Here is a 20,863-nt window from a genome sequence, read left to right as displayed (position 1 = left end):
ACTTCCGTGGACCTAACTTCTCACACAATAGCAGGATGGGTCTATGATTTACAGGTATCATCAGTCATTCACACCTTGACTCAGGACCTGCGTATTTAACAGAACTGACATGGATTGTGCAATATTCTCCATCTGATTCATTCCCAACATGATGCTCTTCTATTTATGCAAATTTGGCACCAATTGACAGTTTTCAATAGTTTAGTTCCGGATTTTCTGGCCATAAAAGGAACAGGAGTTGAAGTACCTCCAACTACTTCTCGCGGTGGTGGCAGTGCCTATCCATCTGGCTCATTCCTAACATGATCTTTCGTTTACTGCTATTTTGAACTTTTTTTTATTGTAGTTTAGTTGACACAGAAGAAGTTCTTCCCAGACAAGGAATCAAACCCAAGAGGTGAGACTGAAGCCTAATCACTAGACTACCAGGGAGAGAACCCATGAGTTAGAAGAAGAATTTTTTTTTGTCTGAGCTTGACATTCTTAGGTCTGTTCGTGGGCTCACGAGAGCAGGAGCCTGATCCTATAAAAATATACTCTAAATCCTCAGTCCTTATTTAACCTTTACAATTATAAACAATGGACACAACTGATTATCTGGTCCCTCTCAATCAATATGACATCGACCTCCATTCTGAGGGGATGAATTTGTCTTTGCTGTGTAATGGTGGATTGTCTTCTCATTTCTGGGATGTCTATTTATGGCCAGATGTCTGACAAAATATCTCTGTGCTAAATTTCTGTCGATGTGATCATCATAAAGATGTCTCCACCAGACTCTGTGTCCTACCACAACCAACCCCTGGAGCGCAGGTCTTTGGGGGTGGAGGAGCTCCAGCTTCAGCCATGATTGTTTGCCAGCCACAAGCATCTTCTAGATAACTACGTGTGAATGCACTCCTGTGTCCATCTACTCAAATGCCACACACAAAAAAAAACACATAGACACCTAAAACAAATTTTAACATTGCCCTCCATCTGTGTTTTGAGATCACATCCCCCAATAAAAGCACAATAATAAAGAATTTATCGAGCAGCAGCCACAGTGCTCATAAAGTGGAACAGTAAATCTCTGTTGAAGAACTCTACCTCTTTTTTTTCTTCAGACTGTATGTGGGAGGACTTTTTTCCTTTCACAGCTGCTGCATATTTTCTTCCTATTTTGTGGCAAGAGCTAAACAGAAAAAAAGAAGAAATGGTCCTCTCAGACAATCCTGTACATCTTGGAATATTTGACATTGTATCCACATGGCAATAGCTATTTTCCTCTTTGTTATTATCTGTAGCTCGTCAAGATGATACAAGATAATGAGGACTATTTTATAACTGTAACTCACTGTTTATGTATGTTTCTGTGTGTGTGTATTAAACAAATGTCTGAGTGTGTTCATGCACGTTGAATGTGTGCATGTATGAAGCCTACATAATGAGCATGTGTGAGGATGGTGTTAACATCACCGGCGGTGCAGTAAATTATTGATGAACCTTGGAGCTTTGAGAGGTCAGAAACTCAGGCTCTGATATCTGTCACAGCTTGCCCTCAGGGCCCTGCTTGCTGCATTCTGACACCATTTAGACATCATACTTAGATCATGAATCCATTAAACATGACTGCCACAGGTTTATTTGGTTTGGATTGGGTCTTTCTTCCACTCACTGTTTTTCCAACCTCAAGAGTAAACACAGTATTGAGGAGATTATGCCATCCAAAAATAAACTTCTGATCTGTGCTGCTGCATGTGTTATTGTGGCTCTTAGGCAGTTTTAGTCTCCTCCTAACTCCTCTGTCTTGCATTGCTTAATCATTTAGGAAAATTACTGCTGAACAAATGGTTTCTCACTGCCTGTCAGTCTGCATTGTGTAATCAGTCTTGACCTGCTCACTGAACTCCATGTTTTAAGTATGTGAACTGTACAATATTCGCCCTGCTTGATTATTAATAGGACCAAACTGCATTTGATGCCCCATCCATTTAATTGGCGCTCCCATAACTGCGGTTTCACAGCCCAGTCAGGGGAGAGGAAGAGGATGAAGCCAAGATGAAGCAACGAGAGCTCGGGTAGACACCTATCAAAAAATGTGATAGACAACAATACATTGTCCTGTACAAAATATTCAAATGAATTTATGGAATTATAAGAAGACTTTCGGTGGAATATCCACCTCTTCCACATATTTATTCCTAGCACAAGGGTCATATACAGGTGTTAGTCAGTTGATCAAAATCAGAAGTAATTTTTTTTTGTCATACACTTGACATATTCAGAAGGTACGCTGGAAAATGTTCTGTATTCAAAGGAGGAACCCCATCCAACCCCCACCAGTGCAGAGGGCAGAATTAGCTGTTAGCAAGTATAAACCCTGAATTTCAATAAGGTAGTGGAGAGTTAGTTTTGCATGAAACCTTGATGCTGTTGCAAAAACGCCAGTTCAAAATGTCTGTTTAATGTGCATTTTTATTCTGTTACCAGAAACTATAGTGATCAGTGAGGGACTTGCTGATAACTAATAGAGGTGACATACTGAAGGCTTCAGATGGGTGATCTGGTCTCAAACAGGATATTTATGTATATTTTTTGATTGGCTATGCAACCCCAGGTATCCATTAGCTATGATACTTAACCTGTACCTTCTCCAGGGCTCGCCAAATGGTGATTTGTCCACATGTGGAACTGGACCAGGAATAAGTTTGAGAGAGCAGTCTCTGGCTTTTGTTTTTTGGGGCTAAAAAATGTGTTTTGCACAGAGGGATCAATTTCAAAAGGCTACCTGTCTGAATGTGGCACTTAGTATGAATTGGTAAAACTAGAAAAGATAATATAAATCCAGTCCATTCACAATTTCCACAAAACTTGGTGGAATGGTGTGACAGAGAGACAAAAGATCCCACTAGTTTCTGAATCTTAGGGGCAGATCCAGGAACTGTTTTTTCACTACCTTTGACAATTTCCCAGATTTCCCAGGGAATAATTAGGGAATATTCGATAAATCTTGATGAAAAAAAAACTGTCATGTTTAGGGGAGTCATATCTCTGAGTGTGTGCAATTTGGTGAAGCGTCATTGAATTTACGTGGACAATTAAAATAATAAACTATTGGGCCTTTGTGGAGGTATGTATTCTACGGAGTCTGTATGTTCATACAGACTTAGCTCTAAACAGGCTTCTAAATAGTGAAAATGTGCATTTGTTATCGTATTAATTATGATATTGCTTGTCTCATCCTCAGACCCATCCACAGAGCGAACACACTATTTGAAAACCCTTATGTTCACATGTTGTTTTTGTGTCACATTTGAACAATCACTTGAGTCAGAACAAGCTGCTCTGAGTGATTAGTGCTTGAGTCAGTTGGATGCAAAGTTTGTTCCGCTGACAGCCCCGGAGGACAGCTCCATCCAAGCAGTCGGCCATCATTCACGCTGGAAATCATGCGCGAGGCTGACAGCTTGGCCCAGCTCCAAACGTGTGTTTCCAATTGGGAGCCATCCAAACAAAACTGTGAGTGCCAAGCTCCTAATGAGCGAGCCAGGGAACTGGAGGTGGGCTAACGTGAACTCATTCACTTGGACGATGCTGGGCTGCAGGAGGATTTTTTCCCCCCTTTTCCCTTGGAATTCCAATTTTACAGTGGAGGAAAAGGAATCCACTCTGAGGTCAAACTGTTTCTCTGAAATGTTCTCCGTCACATCAACAAGAATACTGAGCCCCCAAGAACACAGTTTGACAGCTCTGCTGTTGGGTGTTTGAGATGAAGATGAGATAATGAAGTGCTGAAAACAGGACCTTTTCCTCTTTTTCCATCTGGGGGGGATATTTGATGCCAATGTACAGTTGCAGTCCTTCTGTTGCTGCTGCTTTTACAGATGTCAAAATGAAACTCATAAATCTTCTGAAAACTTGCAAATTTATGTCCTCTATCTTATGAAGTGTCACAGAAACAATGCACCAGGTTTTCCAGTCATGATTAATGCCTCACTTTAGTCTTGCAGACAGATGTTTGGTGGCTTCTGTTAAGCCGTTGACAGACATGAAGTGAGAAAGTCCGGATCCAATTGAATGGATATTCTCTAGATTGTTTGCCTTTCACTCATGAACAATGGGTTCACAACAACGCAGAGGTCCCCAGAGCTATCAGGTGAGGGGTGGCACAGCAGGCAAAGGCACGACGTAACATGTTAATTCCACTGCAGATATGAGTTTTTGTTTACAGCACATTGACACCAGTGTTGGTCCTTATCACCAACAGCTGTATGTGTCTGGCTCTGCATTTTCATCCTAAATATTTGTATGTTTTTTTAGTTTTTTTCAGTTTTGCAGTCATTACTTGTTAAGAAATGTTATCAAAGCACCCACTCACTCGTGGTGGATCCTCATGAGGATCTCCTGCTGTGTTCTCACGTGGACTTATATGGACATTATGCAGACTTTTTACTAGGGGTGGCAGTAGAAACTCTGAATCTTGCCGGGAGTCTCTCACTTACGTTCACACATACAGCCCCTCTGGAGAAGGTTAACAGATTATCTGGAGATCAGTGCATGTCTGAAAGCAGCTTTATTGTGAAAGAGCCAAAAATGCAGGAGACTGAGCACCAACAGCTCAGATTGTTTGAAGGAGTGCTGTTCACTATGACACAAGGAGACCCTTGTGTAATAAAACACCTCACATCAGGGGGAGAGAGGAACATTATCAGCTCACAGATATCATAATTGGTGGGTTTTATAGGGATTTCACCTGTCAGTGCCTGTGAAGTTGCCTACAACACTGCACTGTTTATCTGTGTCATGTTCTAGTCAGTGATTTGGAAGCGTCTGATCTTCACAGAGGCGACGAGGTTCACGGCAGCTACTGCCTGCGCCGCTGCAGCTGCAGTGCTCCTAACAGCGACTGATAATGAAGACGATGCACGAGGAGGAGGAGGATGAGGAGAAGGGGGATTAGAAATGTGAGGGGAGGAAAAACAAAGGTGCTGCTGCTGGGACATTTAATTCACAAGTGATTGGTTGTTACGCACTAGTGTGATTGAGAAGCGCTTAAGCTACTGCCTGATTATTTTCCAAGGTTTTATGCGCAGCAGTGAAAACCCCTCATCTCTGCAGCAGGGAGCATAATGAGATATGGAGGGGAGATATAGAGCACAGTGTGTGTGATCCCCAGTCTTATTTCAGGCTCTGGTGAGGATAGATGTCTAGATTCAGGAGAGTGGGGGTGGTAGTGGGGGCATATGGGATGTTACAATCCTGTTGAAGATGTCAGTACCTACAAGGGCTGTAAGCAGTGCCAACTGACGGCACCCTGCTGCCAACTGGCACGACCAGCGCTGCATATTGAGCATCTCTGCTGCAGCACCCACAAAGCATCGTGGGGCCCCTCAAGAGTCAGCGAGCCAGTGAATCATTTATGTTCTCGCTCCTACTTGCCAACGCTTGCATGACACACTTTTCCCCCCTTTTTTGCTATGTACTGTAAGGAGATTTAAGTGTAAGTCAGAATGAAAATATTGCAGCCCAGCTTTGTTTGCAGCAGTCAGGAATTAAATTGTTTTATTTACATCACGAGCCAAACATCCTTCCTCTCTCTTCCGTCTCAGCCTCAGTCAGACTGATGTTTTTTCAGTCGGAGATGCAGGGGATGATCAGCCCGGTCTCTCTTCATCAGTGTGCCGATGCCGCACCACACCAAGCCCAGACAGAATGATGTGAAGGGGATGTCTGTTGGCTTAAAGATAGAAATTGCCTCTGCTCCTCTCACATACTGTATTTCATCAGCACTGGAACTCACCTCCATTCTTGGGAATTAATGGCAAGGATTTCTATGAATGTGAAAGCAGGCTGCTGTGCTGTTATGCACCTCTGCTGTTCTGTGCTGCCGTGGAAACAGGGAGAGGCAGCCAGCTTCAGCAGACAGCCCCTCAACCAAAAATCTAAACTACACTGGTACTGTCTCAGTGAGTTCAGTCAGTCTACACTCTCTGTAATGCTTTATGCTAGTACATTTACAGTCTCTTTAATTTGATAAAACATTGCAGAGGCTTTTAGTTGCTCCAGTCTAATAATATAAACAGAGTCTGTTAACCACACCAGTGGTTTGATGTATGAGACACTGGTTTTCCCCCCTGAACTACCTTATGAATTTTCGAATGTTGAGTTCCTTGTGGGTAGCATGAGTGTGGTGGGTCACATTCTCACCTCACAGTAAGAAGGTCCTTGGTTTGAGTCCCGGCTGGGGTCTTTCTGAGTGGAGTTTTCATGTTCCCCCTCAATGTCAGTGTGTTTTTTTCCCAGGTACTCCTGCTTCCTCCCAAAGACAAACACTTTAGGGTTAGAATAATTGGAGACTATATTATAGTCACACCATGTGTGAATGGTTGTCTGTGTGTGTATGTTTTCCCTGCGATACACTGGTTACCTGTCCCAGCCTCTTGCCCAATGTCAGCTTGAATGGCCTCCAGCTCCCCCTGTGACCTTCAATGTACAGATGGATCAATTCCTCACACGAGCGTCGTTGTCACTATCACTCATACAACCACCAACTTTTCTTCCTTGCTGAGAGATAAATGAAAGGATCACTCTCGTATTCGTGTCAAGTATGTCTTGTCGTGTCTGAGTGCTGCTAGGCAACCAGTGCAGACTTCACTAGCAAGACTCTGCACCAGTATGTAACCACAACTTTACCCTTAAAGTTGCTCTTGGACGAATTAAGCCTGATTGCTTAGTGATCTTCAGGAGATTTTATGCTGAGTTTAATCAATCACCTCCTGGCTCCAGCTTTATGCGCATATCAGAAAGATATGGGATGGATATTGATCTTCTCATCCGACTCTTGCCGATAAAGCAAATAAGTATAAGTACCCAAATTGTCAGACAATTCCTTGAACCCTCACTTAGGCTTTTTGAGGTCATAAACAGCCAGTGGCACTTCCAGAAATTGATCATTCTGCATTAGTGAGTCACATTTTTTTCCTCAGCCCATGTTCGATCCTTCCACCAAATTTCAGTTTGGTAGATTTCACTTTTAATTCAATTGCTATATTCTACTTTCACCAGCAATGTGTTAAATGACCTGCTAAATACACGTCTACTTTCTTTGACCCTGCATTCAGGTCTACCCGCGGGAATTGTCCATACATGCATTATTTTACTGATCCCTGGTGTCAGGTCAAAAGGGCAACTCTCTCCGAGGCCTGCTAGGAGATATAGTGCCTTCAGTAATTCCTGGGTCGGCTTTGGGGTCTCCTCCTCCTCCCAGTGGTTTTTTTGCCTGGAACACCTTCAAAGCAAGCGGCCTCAGGGATATCCTTACCAGGCACCAGAGGCACAGCGGAGTGTGGAGCAGTGTCATCTGGACACAGAGGTCCTCATGTATCTCTGGAGTGTTAGACTCGCCAGGTATTAGCTGCTTCAGTCTTATTCTTTCAGACAGTCAGTATCCCCGAGCTTGTGAACATTGACGATGTCAAGGTTGAAAGTAGGTCGAAAAAGTAAATCAAGAGCTTAATGGCTTTTCTTGACTTTAATTCATATCCTTAAGACAACCGCCCCCCTCATACCTGGACAGAACGGGTGATTGTTTTCTTGCAGAGTCTGACCTACTGACATTGACACAACCTATTCAAAAGCATACAGGTCTGATGAAAGCTGCTTTAATAGCACAACATATAAAAGCCAAAACATGAAGAGGAAAGGGACTGAATGATTTTAACAGCTGACACACAAAACAGACCAAGCATATATTACTTTTTTCTTCTTTTCTCCAACTGCAGGATAAAATCTGTTTTGGTCTGGTCTCCATCTTAGCAGTTTGGTTTGGACTTTGTCAGAGAGGAAACTCAAGACATAATGCACTAATGCACCATTATGTTTCGCAGTCAAGATAATGATTTAGCTTTGTATCAACTCAGAAAACAAATGGATTTCTAGACAATAAGCTCTGTGTGCATTTGTGTTTTGGCTTGTGGCTTGTGGCTTATTAAACAGATAAATGTATGCATAGTGGGACAGACTACCTGGCAGATGTCCTTGAACGTGACTTTGTTGGCAGATCTGTGCCGTGCGACCTTCCAAGAAAGAGGCTGACAAACGCAGGAATGGCTCAATCAGTCAAACACCATGTATCTGTTGTCGCTGCCAACCAGTGGAAATCCAGGCTCTTTCTCTCGCCTGCACAGCGGGGGAGCCAGAGAACACGTCCACTTGGGCTTGGGCTGCAAGCAGAGCCAGATTGTCTGTGCACCACCAGCAACAAGAAAGGTAGAATAAACAGAATGATTAATAGGCTAAACTTTTCAAAATAAACCTCTTTAGTTGATGAACATCTTTGGAAACATATTACAACAAAGTAATGACATTGCTAGTTACACAATGTAATAGGCTGCAGAACTTAGTCTACCTTCGACAAAAACAGATCCTCAGAGAATAACTAAACCAGCTGTGTGGTCCTGACAGTGTGTCTGCATGTGTTTGCCTGATCCTCAGGTTTAGAAGGCAGCGGCTGAGTTGACTCAAGAGAGACTCAGAGAGACAGACAGTCACGCACAGACAGGAGAGACACTAGTGCTGAGCTGCAACGCTAACACCCCAGCAGTTTAAGTTTATGTTTGCAACTGGTCTCTGAATAAAGAAAGTTAAAATGTTAAAGCCCGAGTGGTTTGTCTCTGGCTGCTGTGGTGAGAGCCCCGTGGCATGGTCAACTGCCACTGTCCTGTTGTCTTGAAAATGTTGCTTTATGTTTTTAAGGTCAAGAATGAACTAGAGTGCAAAGATTTTTTATATGGACTCTGCAAATAACATACACCTTTCAAGAAAGCCACACATTTCATAAAATACACAAGATGCATTTACACACTGTGAGAACCAAAAGATAGAAAGACTGTTTTGGCAGGCCAGCAGCCATCATCTCTGTAAAAACTGCTGTTGTAGTCATGATGTTGACATGGAGCTATTATAAAGATTTGACACACAGGATAAAAAAACGAACAGAAAATCATGCTGCTGAAAGTTGTTTTAAATAGTGTAACATGCTTACACAGACTGACCACAAGCAGTAAAAACGACATGAAGTAAAACAAAACGAAGGGAGAAAGAAAACATCCATTGGGAAAGGAGTGTGGAGCTTCTTACCTTTCATAATCCAACTATGCCATCTTGTGGTTAAAGTAGAAGTAAAAATAAATGAAATCCCCTTGAATTTATAATCCCAGCATAAATCAGTGGTACAGCCTGGCTGCTCCCTCGGAGCTGGAACCTGTTGTGACAGTGGCCCTGGTCCTGAGCAATTAGGCCATTGATTGAGTTGTCAAGGGTGGAGTAGAGCAAATGATATGATGTGATCAGTGGTGACACCCAGTGGTAATGTGTCGCTCCTGGTGCTCACTGCTCCATCCAGCTCGCTTGGCCCCTGCATCTCCCTCCACTTAATCAGATATGACAAGCTCCCCGGGCCTCCACTTACACAACAATCACAGGGGCGGCTGGTCGAGTCGCACCCGAGCCGAGCGTCCTGTTTGAACGTTGGCCATTAAGGGGGATGATGTGCAGTCTTTGCTCATTTCAACTCTCCTCTTAATTGTAAACACATTACTCTCAAGACATCCTTGGAAGCACAGCAGATGTCTAATTTGCGTGTTAATAGTCATTATGTGCCACTTATGAGTCTGTTGACAGCACTCTGGCTCTGAACTGGAGCTGCCGTCAGATGGTACAGCAGTTTTTTCAGCACCGTTTCTGAGGCTCCCCAAAGTAACTGATTAGATTCGCATCTCATCATCAAACCATTATAATAAACAGACTGTGAATATTTGATCATCTCCAGAAAGAAATTAAGACTCTTGGAGTGTTTTTGGTGGAAATTATTCCTCAAATCTGCCTCAATTTATTGGAAGTCGTCTCTCACAGAGAGCTGGTGCAGGACAGAGTTTTCAGTGTCGAGCATCAGGAAGTGTCGACTTCTGTCAGTGGGAGACTCTCCAGACTCTTGTCTTCCTGTCTTTCCTTTTCTCACCAGTAGAGGAAGTGACATTTCACCTTCTGTCTGTCTCCCGCTGCCTGCTACTGCTGCTGGAAATATCAAAGCTCCAGCTGACCACATAGAAGAAAGAATAGACAACCAGAAAATATGACTTTAAATCTCCTTAGTAAAAGATTTTCGGTCTAATTCTCTTGCTTGACTACAATTTACTTGTTTTCACACATAACAAAGGAGCCTTAATGCATGTCTGTGAAACTCAATCAAAGGGTTCTTACCTTATTATACCAAAAGATAATATTCCCTCATTAGTGTTTTGATGATCACTGTCTAATATATCATTATAACTCTCCCATAGGTGCTCAGCTCTATGAGATACCACTCTCATCCGTCTGGTACTAATGAAACCCTCAGTGGCCCCTTGTGCTCTGAATGGAAGCATCTGCATTTCTCTGCTCATTTATTTATGACAGTTTTTCTCTTTAATCTGTCACCTGTTTGGCGCTGTGAGCTGCTAACACATTGTCAGGATGAATCACTGTTCCTTCTTTCCAAGCTGTATTTTACGCATGTTCATTTGGAATGATGACCATTTTAAAACTCTAAATAGCAATTTAGCATTTAGCTCCAAGCACCTATGTATGCCTATATAGCCTCACAGAGCCATTAGCATAGAGTGTACTCTGAGGCTTGGTTCCGTTTGTGATACAACATTAACTCACTTTTGCATTATTAAAATATATCAGTTAAAGTTAGTTGCCTACGTTCAGTGGTGGGATGCAACTAAGTACATTCATTTCATTACTGTACTTTAGTTCATCTACTGCTTTACTTAAGGAAGATTTATTTTCTGGTACTTTTCAATTTTACTCCACTTCATATATCAGCAAACATCCATACTTTATACTCCACTGTATTTTTACAATGCATTGTGTTACATGTTCAGATTGATTTTGATATTTCTGGATCTCCTTACCAGTATTTCCTTGATGACTTTCTAGAGATGTAACTCTAGTTAACCTTTTCCCTCTGATTCATCTTCTTGTCCTTATCACATCAAGCTTTGTCTTTGTCAGTTTGTTTAGAGGCTTTTAATGATCTGCCTTACCTGCTCTCCTGCAGCACCCCAGTCAAAAGCCCAGTCAAACACTATAGCAAAACCAGTTTCACCTCTTTTACAAGGTTTTATAATAATCTCTTCAAAACTCTGTCTGCCTCTTTGTCTGTTTATCTGTCCTTTGAACCCAAAACCACAACCTTGAGGCCTTAAGATGTCATTATTTCAAAATACTGGATTTAAAAGGTGTGTTCTTAAAAAGCCACATGTCCTGCAATGGATTAAATACTGTAATTTTCCCCCTGACATGAAATAGTGTTTCTAAGTTTAGAGCACATAGCTTTCTCCCACCCCTCAGATGGGTATCTCCTCCTTTTATCACACTGGTATTTATAGGAGGGCCATGTGAATAATTGATCTGGAAGTTGAAGTAGCCGGCCGCTGCATCACGAGGGCACAAAGAAAAGCCCGGTGGCTGTGCTGGATGGAGTCACTGGAGCAGAAAGTTTCTGACAAAGATGGAGGAGTAAGTGCAGCACTCTGCTCATGCTCTCAGAGCTGATAGCTATTTGGAGCTCGTGGTTGGCTACTTTCATTCTTCATTATACTCCCCATGTATATGTTAAACATCACAGTGGCTCTTGTGGAGTGTAGTTCCATTTAACCACATTATTACAAATGTTTGAACTCTGGCACACTGGTATAAATTTGCACACAATCACTCAAGTGAAATTGACGTAGGAGGATGTAGGAACATTTTACACTGTAGAAAATGTGCGACTACGCAGAGGGTACAGTATTCCCTCATAACGTTTCTGTCTATGGGTGAGCAATACAACCCTATTACATCAACTCAACAACGTTTTGTTCTGATAAGAGCCCTTCATCGTATGAACGTAAGCATCAAGATCGTGCAGTTGGTGAACGGCACCATGATCCTGTGCAGAAAGAAATTAAAAAGTCATAAAAATGTCACATGAATATTCAGGAGGCTCCATGCTGCCTGAGACGGACAACAACCGCTGAGCCCCTTACATCTTCATCCCTCCTCCTCATCCTAATTATGGGGATATGTTAATTGGGCATCTGTTGCCTGGAGTCAAATTCATCATCGTCTCTCTTTCTATCTCTCTGTGCTTTTCTCCCTCCGTCTCTCTCCCTCTGCTCGTCTCTGCTTTCTGCCTCTCTGACTGGCTTGTAGGTAAAATCCTCTCTCAGTCCAAGCCTGCACCACCGCCAGCATTAAAATGTGGACACACACTCGACTCACACACACTGAGGAAACAACTTTAAGTAACATTGATTTACTGAGGACTTACTCTAACCTTGCCTAAACCTAAACCTTACCCTAACTTTAAAATGCCTTTGCCTTAAAATGAATGATTTACATTATTGGGACTGGCTTTTTGTCCCAACAAGGAAGACAAGTCCACATATGCACATTATGAGTAATACCTGGACCACACATGCATGAGATGTGCTCATCATGCATGTTAACTCAAGTGAGTGCCAAGATGCAGGAATGCAGCATATGGAGGTGGTGTCAGTCTTTGACAGTTGTAAGCATTGGAAGGCGTCAGCTGGGGCTGCGAGGCAAGCTGTGAAACCAAGTCAGTTAAGGAAACATGAAATTTTCAGGGGATAAATATGCAGTACACCGGCTGCTGTTCCTGCCTTCGATGTGGATATAATGTAACAAGCTGCCATTTGCTGGTTGCTTTTATTCAAAGTGCCTCGCAGTTCTGTGGGAGCTGAAATTTTTAGTGTGGCAGCGAGTCAAACATTTAATCCTGGCTGGCAGTGTTGGTGCCAGGGAGGGAACTACACTGTGTAGTAGAGGCTAGTGTAGTCGAGGTTGCTCGAGGATCAGTGTTAGAGAGTGATGTCAGATGAAATTTCACAGAGGAAGTGAGTGCTGGAGTGTCACTTTGTGATAAATGTTTAAAAGGCTCTTCAGCTTCCTGTCCTCCCATCACGTCTCAGGGCTGGGAGGATGGGAGGCAGGTGTGTGATGCAGCCACACGGATGTCTCTTCATCTCCGCCCCTAAACCCCACTGTGACAGACGGAAAGCACACAAACACAGCCCCAGATCCCAGGCAAAGGCTCCTGTTATTAAATGGTAAATGAGGTATGCTCAGAACAACATTACTGATCAGGGCTGTACCATAGAAAAAAATGTCCTTGGTACACTAGGAGAGTAGGAAAAGAGATTTAATGAACTGACAAACTAAACATTACTGTTTAAACTTTGAAATAAATATTAAATGTTGTAAAATGTCCTAAAAATACCGTTTTCAACTACAGCACTGGGTCAGTTGTTTATGACCACACACTAGAGGAGGCACAGTCGACCCTCTAGTTAATGGATGACTATACCTCCTGGGCCACTCCTTATTTTACACTAAACTTATAGCACAATCAAGTGAGCAATTAAATATGCAATAAACAATGCACTTTTACACAGTGTTGGACATTTTGGAAAGTGTAGTTTTTCAGAACTCCACAGAGTTGACACAGCAGCAGGGTATTTGAGAATTTGGAGAAAAGGCGTTTCTCTCAATTACAATTTTTACATGGACTCCAAGATTCCAACAATTTCCAAAGTTCCCCAATCTGTTGAAAAAAAATAAAAAAATAAAACAATACCCAATAAATAACCCAGTTAATTGGAAAACATCCTGTACTTCAATGCAGCTAGTTCACCTCTAGTTTTTCTAGAACTCTGATACACGTACTTATACTTGATGTAAATATGTATTAGTGAAGATGTCTTGACACTGTTCAACATCAGTGGGTGATCTTGATCTTCGCTTGAGTCAATAAACTCAAATTATGGAGAAGAGTTGCTGATAAATCTCCTTGTATCACCTCTTGATTTCACAGAGGTATTTCACATCGACAGTGCACATCCAGGTGTTCATTTAGAATTTACATTTGAATAATTCTCCTCCCTGAGCAGTAAGAAGAGTTCTTTAAAAACCACTTTAAATAAGTAAAAAAGTTTCCTGCCTCCGTGGCCCCTGGAGGCTGGACAGGGTTCATTTGTGACTGTGTTACATGGAGGTTTGATGGTAGCTTTCTGTGACGATACATCCTCTGCTCAATTAGGCGTGCTGACGCCAACGCCTCCCTGAAGACACCCTAGAGGCAAGACAAGAGGAAGCGGTGCAGCATTCGAGTGATTCACAGCTCGGGCTTGTTGCCCACGCAAAAGTGTGTATAGAGGTGTGTTTATAGATGGAGAGAGAAGGGAGAACGAGGCTTGCTTCTGTTACTGCTCTCTCCTCTCTCGCCCAGGTCAGAGAGGGGAGTCCTTGAGAAATCACACATTGTTCTGTGAACACTCCTGCAACACTAAAGCTCTCAAATCCCCTTAGGCCTGAAGACTTAATGTTTCTTTTTTTGTCAAGGTAAAGCAGATAAAGCAGGAGAGTATACGTAAATATACAGAATATGTCAGAAATATGGCATGCTTTCGTCTGTTACCCCTGAGCATAATGTCAAAGTAAGAATCTGGGAAATCTCACTGCTTTTCTCCATTACTCACAGAGGAACAATCCAATATTTAGCAAGTTTAGAAAACATTCTGTAGTTGTGCGCCTGAACACATGGTGTCGGATTGAACTTTTAGAAGATAATCTAACTGTGCACATTATCAGAATCACAGGAATACAAAGGCTGACTTACCAAAGAGTGCAACCTATAGAAGTGTCGTTAACAGTAAATTCCCACAACAATACAGCATGATATGATCTCTGCAAAATCATGAACTCAAGTGCTACAGATTCATCGTTGATGTAAAATCATCGCAGATAATACAGGGAGTCTCCAGCATAGCAGCCCACAATAGCACTAAATGATGAGCTAAATGCTAACATCTCAAATCTGTAACCAAAAAGATAGATTTTCCACAGTAGGTTAGAGAAAAGATGAGAAGATGTGAGTCATATTTAACATTTTATTTTAATAAATAGGACAGAGGAGCTTGACTTTAGCTAACGGAAAAAAACTACTAAAATGTAGTAGGGAATCTCTTCTCCTTCTCTTGTCTTATTTTTTCCTCTGGCAGTGAAATGTCCAGCCAGAGAACTGAATATCACAGTGGGCCAGTTGTTGGCACAACACCAAACACAACTGCTGTGCAAAGGATCACTCTCATGCCTTCTGGTCATTTCTCTGTTTGTACACTAAAGTCTGGGAGATGGGAATCAGCCAAAAACAATGAAATGCTGATGGCAGGAGGAAGTTGATCCAATAAAGAGAAACTTATACTCACAAAAATATATAAAGAATAAAATTATAGCCTCACTGCTGTGCGCCTCCTCCTTTATCCACGTCTGGCCAGACTCATAGTTAAGACTGAAGGAATTTAATAAAAGGCATCAAGTGTATTTTCTGATGAAATGAAAGCTAACCCTATATTTTTGTATTCTCATAGAGGCTATTTTTAAAGAGGAGTACAGAGGATTGATCCTCATTACATGGTAAAATGCCAATTGCCGTGACCTTTGACCTTTGACCTTTTGGAAAGAAAATCTCATGACTTCATTTGATCCTACTACACATTTGTGTGAAATGTGGGTCAAATCTTGTTTTATATGGTCACAGGGATCTCAACCCATGACCACCTTCTTTATCAATTCATTGCGTCCCAGAGGATATTTGTGCCAGATGTTGTGAAATTCCTTCAAAGTGTCCCTGAAATATCATGTTCATGAAAATGGGTCGGACAGGTGGACACAGCCGCTGCCAGCATTGATACGTAAGAAAACAATTCAGACAAAATTGATCAATACATTTTTTTTAATTAAATGGGAGAAATGGCACTTACTCATAAACTTTGACTTTTTTCAGTTTTCTGCCTTTTGCCGGAATGAGACACTTCTTTCAAGGTCTCCTTAACTTCAATAGGGCCTGAGAAATTCAAGGACGACAGACACATTTGTAGGACTGAAAACAAAAATACATTCCATCACCCAAGGCTAAGCTGTCTATAATCAACCTATATGAATGTCATCAGTTACATATCATTACCACATATACACACTGCTAGGTAACTATTGCAACAAAAAGAAGTCATTCTGCGTGTGTCACAATGTTGCATCACATCCATGGACATGTTTTTGTTTATTCATCTTTTTTCATCACAAAGAGATCCCTCAGAGACTGAAGTCTGTTTTACAAGCAGGCTCCATCTATGAATAAATCACTAAAAGCAAGTACAGAGACAAAACAAAGAACAAAGACGCAATGCAAAACATTACCATAGTCACTGTGAGGATGATGAGAATAACAAAGAGGCAACTGAGGTGTTGGAAATGACATAAAAACCTAGATGACCCACAATTTTCTCCTATTAAACAGAGGTTTTATTACTCGGCCCCAAACACCTTAGAGATGCATTATCTAATGATATAGCTATTCTAGATGACATTGCCCTTGCTTCCAATGAAACAGTCAGAAAATTTGGGAGTTATCTTTGAACCTGATTTGTCCTTTGATTCTCACTTAAAACAAATTTGTAAGACTGTCTTCTTTCACTTACGTAACATTTAAAAAATCAGACATGTTACATCCAGACTTGATTATTGTAATTCGTTATTATCAGGCTCCAGCAGTAAGTCGTTAAAGACTCTGCAGCTTGTCCAAAATGCCGAAGCATGTGTCCTGACAAGAACCAAGAAAAGAGACCACATTTCTCCAGTATTAGACTCACTACACTGGCTTCCTGTTAAATTTAGAATACAAGCTCCTCTCCTGTGAAATCATCTCCCAGGTTCAGTTCAGGAGGCAGACACCATCTGTACGTTTAAGAGTCGGCTTAAAACTTTCCTTTTTGATAAAACATATCGTTAGAGCTGGTTCAGGTTTGCCTTGGACCAGCTCTTAGTTATGCTGCTATAGGTCTAGAATGTCGGGGGCCACATGACACATGGAGCTTCTCTTTCCTCTTCTCCCTCATTATCACATTAATATCTCATCAATATATCACTGACTTGACGTCCTCCCCGGAGTCCTTGTGCTTTACCGTTTGCAGATCATGGATAATGATGGTGGATCGCGAATCAGAGATAGTGATGGCGGATTGGGATCGTATTGGCAGCTGATCGTGGATCGAGGGTTAAGGGCAGAGGATGTCGCACTCTCCGTTAAGCCCTATGAGACTAATTGTGATTTGTGAATATGGGCTATACAGAGGGAATAACAGACACATGTAAGCCATATAAGAGAAAGGTGTATACTGGAACATTTTGCAACTCAGAGTGGTGATCATTTCAGTAGGTTTGTTTTCCAAAACAGAACACAACCAATTCAGATTTCTTTACAACATAAATACCAATATGCAAAATTAACTAATTCATTTCTTAACTAATGAAATTGTACTTGCTATGCTACACTACACTACATTATACTATACTGCGCCATGCTATGCTACACTACATTATCCTTTGTCATACTATGTCATACTATTCTGTACTATGATATGCTACAGTACACTAGCAGCAAAACATGTCCTGAGCTTTTACCTGGTAATTTGATTCACTTGCATTAGCATAGGTGTTATTTGGATATAATAGGTTTGACACCTTAGTAACTACTATATCTATTTACATCGATGACTACTCATGATGTGTCTGGTTCCCGCAATGACTACTGATGATGTAACAGTTTATAACTAACGTGGCTAAGATGAGCCGCGATAAACCGTCAGAAGTGTGGCTTCACTTTAAAAAAGACAACTTACAGAGTTTAATGTCCTGCGTCTCCGAGCCCGAGTGTGTCATCTTCAGCTAGCGCTAGTAGCACCTCGCTCGCACCTCCACTAGAGCTAGGGAGAGCGAACCGCGACGGCAGCGAGATGCCGTTCTCGCTGGCATTCAAGGGAAAGCTGACTAACATGACTTGTATGAATTATGTGGGTAGGTTTCCTATAAATAAGACATACAACAAGCAGCTCAAAATGTTATTATCCACAAATGGTTCAACTACTGTACTTTTTGTTATCTAAACATTTGACCTCTTTTTTTTTTACCATTTTGGAAACGAAATGTGGAATCGATAAGAACCAGAATCGATAAGCAGACTCGGAATCAATAAAATGTAAACGATAACCCTAACCCTAACCCTAACCCTAACCCCCCCTATGCTCACGCTCTCCCGTGGCTTTGTAAAATCAGATTTTTGGCAAGATATTGAAAATCTAAATTGCGTTGACCCTTTAGCCCACAGGTAACTCAGTGGGATGCCTCCAACCTTTTTAAACCTCAGCATGTATAAAGGGCAAGCAGGGGTTTTCAGAACAGCTTTGTTGACAGTTAAATTTTTTCTCCACACATTTTGAGAATTTGTTTCTCTATGTAACCTACAGTTTACATCATCCCTCTTCTGGAGAAGAATCTCACTTTCTTTCTTGCTTTCCAGTGAAAGACCACAATTTTTGTTCCTTCTGTTTGCCACATCCCCCAGAGCTCTCAGCTGTGTGCCCTATTTTTAGAGAAGCACTCTGGCAATTTAGCTGAACAATGTGAGTTGCATCTTTGCTTCCATGTGATCTGGTGGGATGTTGAATACAGCCATTACATTTGCATTGTGTGTGTGTGTGTGTGTAGCCTATATTTTCGGACCTAAAAGCCTCCCGTAGGTATTGATACATACATCAACATCCTCTTCACTGTAGAAAAAGAAAGAAGCATCTGTAACATATTTCTGAAAATCCACACAGAAAAACAATTGAGCCATAAATGGATGAAAAACTGAGTTTTTCTCAGGTAGAGAAATAACTTCTGTGCACCACTCTTAATTTTAAGACTAATCCATTCTCAGATAGATTTCCTCGCTGCATACAGAAAGACTGTGAGTGTCCCGTCTATTGAACTGCATTACTATATTAACAGCCAGGCTGGGTTAATTAAATGGAAGCCCTGTCGTGTCCAGTAAGTCAGTGGAAGGAGGTTCAATTAACTGCTTAATTAGAAGCAGAGCTTGCATGAAACATGTGAACTCTTGTGGCCCATCCAATTTATTGATCAATGTCCTCTAATAGAATTAACAGTCGCACAAAATGAAAGAAACCATCAGAGACACAGAAAAGAGGACATGCATTGATCAGAACATCATGAATAAATCATGTTGTTCCTGCTTCTTTGAGTCTCTTATGTTCATATTGTCCTTGTTGGCTGAACAAGAGACATCATCATCTGCACGTCATGCGACAGATCACTTAGCCCTGAAATATGAAAGAAACAATTGAAGAGCACCATCCCCCTGTCCTACATGAATAAACATAGTGGGCTCTTCTTCAGCGAGACGCCAGATGCAAGCATGAAGGCGAGTAGAAAGAGGCTGTGCGCTGTACTCAGAGGAGTCCTACATGGGAGGAGGAGGGTTTGATGAATAGGCCAAGAGCCATTACAGTGACATTGACAAAAAGGCAGGAAGTGCAGTCATCATCTGGAGAGAAGGGGGTGTATTAGAGGTGATAGCTTTGCCCAGCGTCAGGTGAAATGCAGAGATCTGGGAGAAGTAAACAGCAGACTGGGTGTTTCGTCATGGGGCTGCTTCGTGTGAGCTGAGGGTTTGGAGCCAATGTGACTGAAGAGGAGATGAAAACATCTTATATCAATGCCTGGGTGAAATAAATAACAATGTAACTACACACATGCATGTGCACACACGCACTCAAATGCACACACACGCACTCAAACGCACACACACGCACACACACACACAAACACACACACACACACACACACACACACACACACACACACACACACACACACACACACACTGTGCATGCATGCAGTGTAGCTAAAGGAAACATTTAAAGGATACATCTCCATTGTTGTCCAAAACTCATTGAGTTACATTGTTGCATGTTTCTTCATTACAATGAACACACACTTGGGTTAATTTTGAATTAATACCACATAGACAGTTATACTACTTACTTGAACTAATGGAATAAACAATATATCTAAATCTGTCTAAATATGTAGTTTTAATGACTAAAATGTAATAGAAATTACTAAACTATACAAAAGAGTTAGTTTGGAAAGGGAGGGTGAGGTCACCACTAGATGTCACTAAATTGAACCTTTAATGTAAGTTAATTTTGTTAATTTTCTATTTATATAACATTTAATTTATGTATAATTTACCAACAGATCCTAATTTATACATCCAGCCGTTACAAAGCAAACTTAAGTCTGCCACCTATTCACTCCCTTTGAGCTCGATTTTGGTCTCGACCAACTCAAAAGGAAAATATATGATATTTTAGCATTGCTGCTAAATGCTTCACTGTGCTCACCGGCACGATGCTAATATATCTTATCCACACAATGCTTGTCTGTCTGCTCTTTGTTTCTGGGCAGGTAGCGTGGTTGCATGCCGCAGATATGCTGAACCAAAAGAGTAAAGTTGCAGTTCAAAAACCAAAATAATATTGTAAAAGATGCCTATAAAGCATCAAGTTGAAGGTAGCTGCTGGTTTTTAATGACCATTCTTTGTGGGTTTGTGTCAACACCTCTCACTTAAAGGTAGACATGTGAGTCATTTAGAAAAATATGTATTATAGCTGCTTTAATGTAGTAAACACTTAAGTCCCATATTGAATTGCTGGTTTTAATTACACGAACAAAAGGTGTAAAAAGGAATTAAAAGTGTAATAAATCCCCACTTCTCACTTTTCATAAATCACACTGAAGCAGAGGGTTTCAACCTTTTAGCTGAAGAGCTAATTATATTTTGAGAAGGTTTGCCATAAAAACACAGTTTGCTTTGGAGATTTCTCCTCAGTTTTGTACTTATTATACAAAGTGACAGAGTGAAGACTT

This window comes from Hippoglossus hippoglossus, chromosome 5 (genome assembly GCF_009819705.1).
Source record: "Hippoglossus hippoglossus isolate fHipHip1 chromosome 5, fHipHip1.pri, whole genome shotgun sequence".
In the NCBI taxonomy this organism is placed as follows: Eukaryota; Metazoa; Chordata; class Actinopteri; order Pleuronectiformes; family Pleuronectidae; genus Hippoglossus; species Hippoglossus hippoglossus.
The sequence above is the reverse complement of the archived record's forward strand: the minus strand, read 5'-3'. Positions refer to the sequence as shown.